Source organism: Paramisgurnus dabryanus, chromosome 3, assembly GCF_030506205.2.
Source record: "Paramisgurnus dabryanus chromosome 3, PD_genome_1.1, whole genome shotgun sequence".
NCBI lineage: Eukaryota > Metazoa > Chordata > Actinopteri > Cypriniformes > Cobitidae > Paramisgurnus > Paramisgurnus dabryanus.
This window is the reverse complement of record NC_133339.1, coordinates 42,420,828-42,427,853: the sequence shown is the minus strand read 5'-3', so window position 1 is coordinate 42,427,853 and position 7,026 is coordinate 42,420,828. Positions and strand designations below refer to the sequence as shown.

The 7,026-nt window shown below is 38.7% G+C and overlaps 1 long non-coding RNA gene across 1 annotated transcript; it reads right to left on the bottom strand.

Moving 5' to 3' along the window:
- Nucleotides 1-1,029: 1,029 nt before the first annotated feature.
- LOC141281941 (uncharacterized) lies at nucleotides 1,030-6,719 on the bottom strand. Its single transcript, XR_012336377.1, has 2 exons — nucleotides 2,625-6,719; nucleotides 1,030-2,253 (listed from the first exon to the last, which is right to left on the bottom strand). It is a non-coding gene; the product is annotated as an uncharacterized lncRNA (long non-coding RNA).
- Nucleotides 6,720-7,026: the final 307 nt, after the last annotated feature.

Here is a 7,026-nt window from a genome sequence, read left to right as displayed (position 1 = left end):
TGCAACGGACATAATAGTATTGAAGTCCCCAGTTCGTCAAAAAATGACGCGAAAGGTATACCCTTCGCGTCAACATATGACGAATGGTCAAGTGTCGTCAAATATTGACGACATGGGGTGAGACTGGGTTGCGCCCAACCCCCACTCCCAAATCCTTCTTGTCGTTTATTGGCTGAAACACTTATGTTTCGTGGTGGTAGGTTTGACCACTTTGTTTTTGTTGCAGTTTGCGGAGCCTGGGCTGTCTACAGAGGCCGCGTTTTTTTACAGTGTGTTCAGGGGGCAGGCATCTAGCAGATAGTGAGGAGATGTTTACTGTATAAAAACAAAAAAATCTTATGGCCTAAAATGCGTGAATTTGCTTAGAGCACCTTTAAGCCCGAAGGGACGCCAAATACGTGCAAAACCACGCGTTTAAAATCCCCCACCCTAATATAGCTTTATGATAGCGGTTTTTAGGAAGCGTCTAAGGCATTACAGACCCAACCAAAATGTTGTTGTCTACATGTCACATCCCAGAACAAGGATAAATACCCCGTTCAATATGTCACCTTCAAGTAAAATAACAATTGGATCTCAGTGCAAAAAATGGTAATAAAGTATGGGATATGGCCTCTTATATACATACTATGGTTACAGTAAGCATGATAACATCACTTCAGTATGCATGAGTTTATTCAACACCAAAATGAATACAAAATGACCAATGTTCGGTTTTAGTAATTTTTTATTAATATGTGCTGATACAGGGTCGTACTGACCTGCAATTACGCAAACATAACCCTTACATAAAACCATCCCCTTTGGCCCAGACAGCTGTCGAAACAATGACTGTGAGAAATAAAACACATCGCATATAATAAAACAATCACATGAACCCATCTGTTGGACCTAAGCATCAAAATTAATTCCAGAGTGCAAATTGACGTTAGGAAAAAAAACTGAAAAAAAAATGTGTTGTGTAATTGACACCTAACCAGGTCATTGTCCTGGCCTTTGATGACTACGTCTTGTTTCCCTATCCTTTCGATTTTATTTAATGTCTAATACTGTCCAATCACATAACAGCTTACTGATAAGATAGTCCATGCCACATGAACTCAAGAAGGCCTAATACATTCAAGGGTGACCCGTGCCCTCTTTCTCATCACCCAAATGACCCCTGACAGGAAACACTGAAGTGAATCACCAAGGTTTTTAAGGAAACCAGCTATAAAAGAATATAACAGTGATTGTTTTAGAAGACCGGCATACACTCCATCTATCTCCCGAGAGCTGGCCCAACCCAGAAGTAAACTGAGTCCTCTGCCTTGTTTCTGACTCTATGGGTCAAGCATACAGCAGATATGCAGACATTGAAAGGCATGCCTATAAAAGAAGCTATAAATAAAACCCCAGCCTTCTTCAATGGGACAACTTAAACCTGTAAAAGTCCCCCCTAGACTTCCATGTGAAAGTTCTGTACAGAGTACAAAAAGTCAAAACCCAGTCTACCCCTTGCATGTCTTTTTATTAGGATGAATAGGAACGCTGTTTTACCCAGAGATCTGTGTTCTGGTTTAACCCTGCTTGACCGAGCCGTTGCTTAAGACTGACAGATGGCTGCTGGCCCATACAAGAGGTAAACATCACAAACCTCCCCACTACAGTAGGAGCCTAACACATCTTACTGTAAAACTATGGTACAGGTGCTGTTTCTAGCATAAACACACAACAAAATAATACAAATGTATTAGTGTTTATGTTTCAGATTAAAGCATATCAAGTTTCTTGCCTGATCTGACCCTGCTTGTGACAGTTACCCCGTATCCACTGAGACTATGCTGGAGTCAGTTTTGACCAATCTGCTCCCATTTCTCCCAGTTGACAGACATGATTGCTATGTTTGTCGCACCACACAGGTAGCCCAACTATTTTAGTTTTTCTGAAATGTTAAGATGTTTTATAAAAGAGACAGACCTATAACCAGTTTTATGTGAAGACATTTATGCCGATTAACACACATCGGTAATCTCAGTCATCAAGTTGCTATGTTGCTTGGCAACAGTAAAGAGCTCACAGTTAGGCTAATAAACTATAATACTTGGTTGAAAAATTCATGGGTGTTTTTAATCATATTGCTGTTTACATTTAACATAAGTATGATTGACAATGAGACGTTGAAGTATTAGAAGAACAATGCAGACACGAAGTGAAAATGCGGCCACAACGAGCAGTCAAGTGCATTATCTTTCCTTATGTTTTATTTCTAGACTTTGTTAAAGGCGCTCTAAGCGAATAATGTGCGACGTCACTTCCTGTTGATGTTTGAACTGTTTTCAAACAGACAGAGCGTAGCTAACTCCTCCCCCTCCCCCTCCCTTCCGTGCTTTCATGAACGCGCCCAACCCCCACCCCCAAATCCTTCTTGTCGTTTATTGGCTGGAATACTTTGTTTTGTTTTGGGATTGCTAGGTTTGGCCATTTGTTGATATTGCCGTTTGTGAAGCCTGGGCTGTCTACAGAGATCGCGTTTTTTTACAGTTTGATCAGCGGACAGGCAGCAAGCAGATAGTGAGGAGATGTTTCCGGTATGTAACAAAAAATGTTTTATGGTCTAAAACGCTTCAATTCGCTTAGAGCACCTTTAAGTTTTTGTCCTCAAAATTTTCTTGTGGGTGGAACTAATCTCATCTCAAGCCAACAGTGTGTCGCTAAAAACTTAATTTTTCGTTACTTTAGTTAACTTGACAAAGCTGGAGCTGTAATGCAGTTGACAAACTTGGAATTAGTGTACTTTACAGGGTTGTGCTTTATTAAAAATAATTGCACACCTTAAACTAGGGGTGTAACGATTAACCGTGCAAACGCGCATTTTCTCAATGAATGAATTTGAATGAATTACGGAGAAATCCAGGCACATCCGAACGCCAGGGGGCGCTCCCGTGCAGAAACTCCCTTTGTGCCACAGAAGAAGTAGCATTACAAATGCTATTCCATGAAAATGTCTACAGAAATATTTATTTCACTGTTCTTCCAATTGTTTCAGGTATTTTTAGATAATAAAGAATATTTTAAATGATTTTGTTTAACGAGTGTTGCTTTTTTAAATGCACGTTATAATTTTACATTGATAAGGACTTCCTACTAACCAAATGCCGTAGTACACGCGGAAGCTGTGCATGAAACAAAGAATCGCAGCCTTGCGATTCAGAATCGATTTCAGACAGGCATTTTTAATGGGACACACGGTTGAATCGTTACATCCCTACCTTAAACCAATCAGAATGAAGTATTTAATTGAGCCATGTTATAAAAGAACAACAAGCTGCTCAAAACCGTTTGTTAAACTCATTTTACAACATGAAGGGGCGTTCTTAGCGAACAGGTTCTTGAGGCTTATTGCTTTAATTTACAGATGTGCGTATTAATTTTATTAAAGTCTGTGTAAAGTAATTTCAGAATTGTTTCTAAACATGTTATAAATATAAACAAAATGCATCACTGAAACTTATTACAAAGTGTGTTAACTATGTAGTACTGAATTGTGGAGTATAAACCGTTCAGGGGTGCGTTTCCCAAAAGCATCGTTAGCAAACTACTGTTGTAAGTTTCGTCGCTACTGACAAAGTTCAACAATTTGGTGTTTCCCGAAACCCGAGTTCAAACGAACATTCGCAAGCTGCATCGCAAACTTGTGTGGTTTGAACGAACGACAGCTCTTCATCTGTGGTTAGAAGAATAGTTCCTTGTCGTTATCATATGTAGACTTACGTTGATCATGCTTTTGAACAAAATAAGCAAAAAACATGTATTATATTCTATATCAATCATTCAAAATATATACAAATTTAATTTTAAGTCTTTAAGTCTGTAAACAGAATTAAAGCGCTGCATTTGAAAACTGCGCATATGCGCAGCCTACGAGCTTTAAGACCCTGGGGACTCCCTGGGAAAAGTGACATAAGAGGGAACTTGCGCATTAATTGAATATCTTAAAAATAATACAACAGATAACTAAATCACAATCAGAAAAACAAAGTCTTCCGATGCAATTTATGTTATTTTCAGCAGTAATCTGGCATGAAATCGATTTGTACTCCACCTCCCAGGTGACATCATCAACTATGTTGTTAAACCAACATGGTTCAAAGATGAATGCGCGACAAAGTTCCTATGCTATTAGGAAACAGTCGTGACAAGCTAGTTAGTTTCTCCAACTATGCATCGTACTATAGTGGTTCGGCAGCGAGTTACGTCGTTATTCGGGAAACGCACCCCAGGATTATTTGGGTGGGGTTAAAACGGTGGCTCAATGATGCTATGGAGACCCTACGCATGGCCTCACCCCTAACACAATCGAGAGTATCGATTCAGGTTGTAGCGATATTTGAAAGTTGAAATATAGGGAAGTTTTCCCGTGAGTGGGTGGGGTTTCAGTGCCGATAGCGGACACACCCCCAGCATTTGAGAGCAGTGAATCCTGCCTGTTTTTCCAAGATTTTTTTATTTTTATTTAAAGTATTCAAATTTGTTTGGGTGGTTAACAACACATTTTTCTGTGGTGTGACAAACTGAAAACACATTCAATATCTGACTTTACACAGACTTTAATTTCACCTATAAATTGAACCGACTTCTGACTGTTATGTCACTTGTGATGTCATGAATAAAACATGTTCTATCATTCAGGCGAGAGGAAATGTGAGCCAGCGTGAGAGAGCTTCACACATCACTCCAACATAAGCGACTGCAGCGTTTCGGTGGAAAAGGGGTGAGTTCTGTTTGGATGATGTTTCTCCTTTGGTTCTTGTGTGGCTGTGATGTTGTTAAAATGTAAGATGAAGCTGTTGATCGCTCAGAGATCTCAATAAATGATGTGGTATAACCTCACGGGTTCTCTTTGCTGTCAGACACCGTGTGCTGAGGAGATGGGGTGCATTGCCCAGGGCTGAAGCTTTATGTTGTTTTGACAGCAGTGAATGACTTGGTCATCTCTCTCTTTATTATTTCTATCCTTCTAGCTGTGGCTCTAAAAGCGAAGTTGGTGTGTTACAGAGAGGGATGGCTCGTGATTGGAGGTCATGACTCTGGGTTTCTGGTGCCGGGCCCCAGCTGAGGATAGTACTGCCGGCAGGCTGACAGACTGTCAGATCACAGGAGAGAGCGGGCCGGTGTGATGGCACCTGTGTGGAGAGGGACAGGACATTGATGCCTGCACTGAGGACTTTAACAGTTCCTCTATCTGCAGGTCTGCATGACATCTGTACCTGCACAACTTTGCAGGTTTCAGAAAAATGGGAACACCTGTTAGTCACATCAATCAGCAGATGGAAAAGACCCTTGCGTGTTTCATTATTAAAGACCCCATGAAATCAAAATTGGACTTTTGTGGCTTTTAGTCCATGTCTGTTCATTTCAAGGCTCTATTTATGTTACTATACAAGAAAAAGTTGGCAAAATAACCGTTTTAGCAGACATAAACACTGTGTAAGATTGTTGCCGCATCTAATTTTAAGGGCCAGATTTGCGCCAGTACAAATGCTTATTTTGCCGTTAAAAGACTACTGTAAGGATTTACCTAAGACTAGGTTTACACTATGGGTATCGATTCAGATGTTCCAGATCGATTCGGTTTCGATTCACAAGCTATCAAATCGATTCGATTCCGATTCTCGATTAAATTTTCGATTCCGGTTCTCAGGTAAGTTTTTATACTCGATTCTCGATTCAACTCAATGAATATTGATTTAATACACATACTATATTAATAAAAAAGAACCGTGAACAGCAGTTTACAAGTGGGTAATTAAGAAAAAGAAATTAAAAGCCACAACACGTCTTGCTTGCAAAATCTAAAATGCTTTCATTCCTCCGTTCAATGTTTGCAGAAATAAATATGAAAAAAATAGATTCTGCTCTTTGAGAATCGATTTTTAATCGACCACGTTTTAAAAAACGATTAATCATAAAAATAATAATAAACGGATATTTCAACCTCTCCAGTTTCAAAAATAACTTTGTGCACACATGTCAGTTTTCAGAAAAATGTTCATTGACACGTACCCGTGTGTATATATGGTGTAACGAGAAGCTCAAGCCCACGTAAGCCAATTAGAATCCCTAACACAGCATCAAATCACTTCCTGTTACTCTTTTGAACATGGTCGCACTTTTGAAGTAGGTGCGAGCTCTGGCGCATACTGTGATGTTGGTCGCCTAAACATCCGTTTGTCTCAGTTTACATGCAACTGTGCAAACGAAGATTTCCAAAATCTCCACTCTGGCCGAAGTTTTTAGAAAGAATCGGTTTCAGAGGCGAGTTCTCCGTTTGTGTGTAAACAAAGGGCGCAAACAAAGGGAAATGTCTCAGTTTTTCAAAATAACCATGTTTCTTTAAACAGGGCCTAAGACTCCCAGTGTACACACATTTTTAGCGCAAATCTTTCATAGTTGTTTTTGTGACTGACCTTATCGCATGTGCATTTGTAAAATATCTGCATATGCAAAATTTATAAAAGGAGAGTATTTTCATCAAACACGAAACGCAATTTATTAAAGTTTGCGCTTGTCAATTTACTAATATTTGCGTAGAAATGTAACGGCTAAATAAAGCATCCCCACCATTATTTGAGTAAATGTTATTTACTCATTTTAAATTCTGTGTATGTTTTGATAATCGTTCTGAATCTGATCTCTAACAAAATTCCTTCACAAAAATTCTATAATTTCAGCTTTTTGCTAAATATATATATATATATATATATATATATATATATATATATTATATATATATATAAAACATATTTAAGAGTTTATATGCAGAGAAAAAAAATGTGGATAGGATTAAACGTTTTTCCCGTTTTGTTTGTTTGTTTATTGTTTGTTTGAAAGCAGAGGATCTGTTCTTCATTTGATATATTTGTATGTTCATATATTTTTAGATGAAAATTTTCCTGGAAGGCATTTTGTGAAACTTGTCAAAAAATTGCTGGCGGGGAATGAGTTAAATTGTGTTGGTCATAAAGGAAATTAGATTTTTGTGCT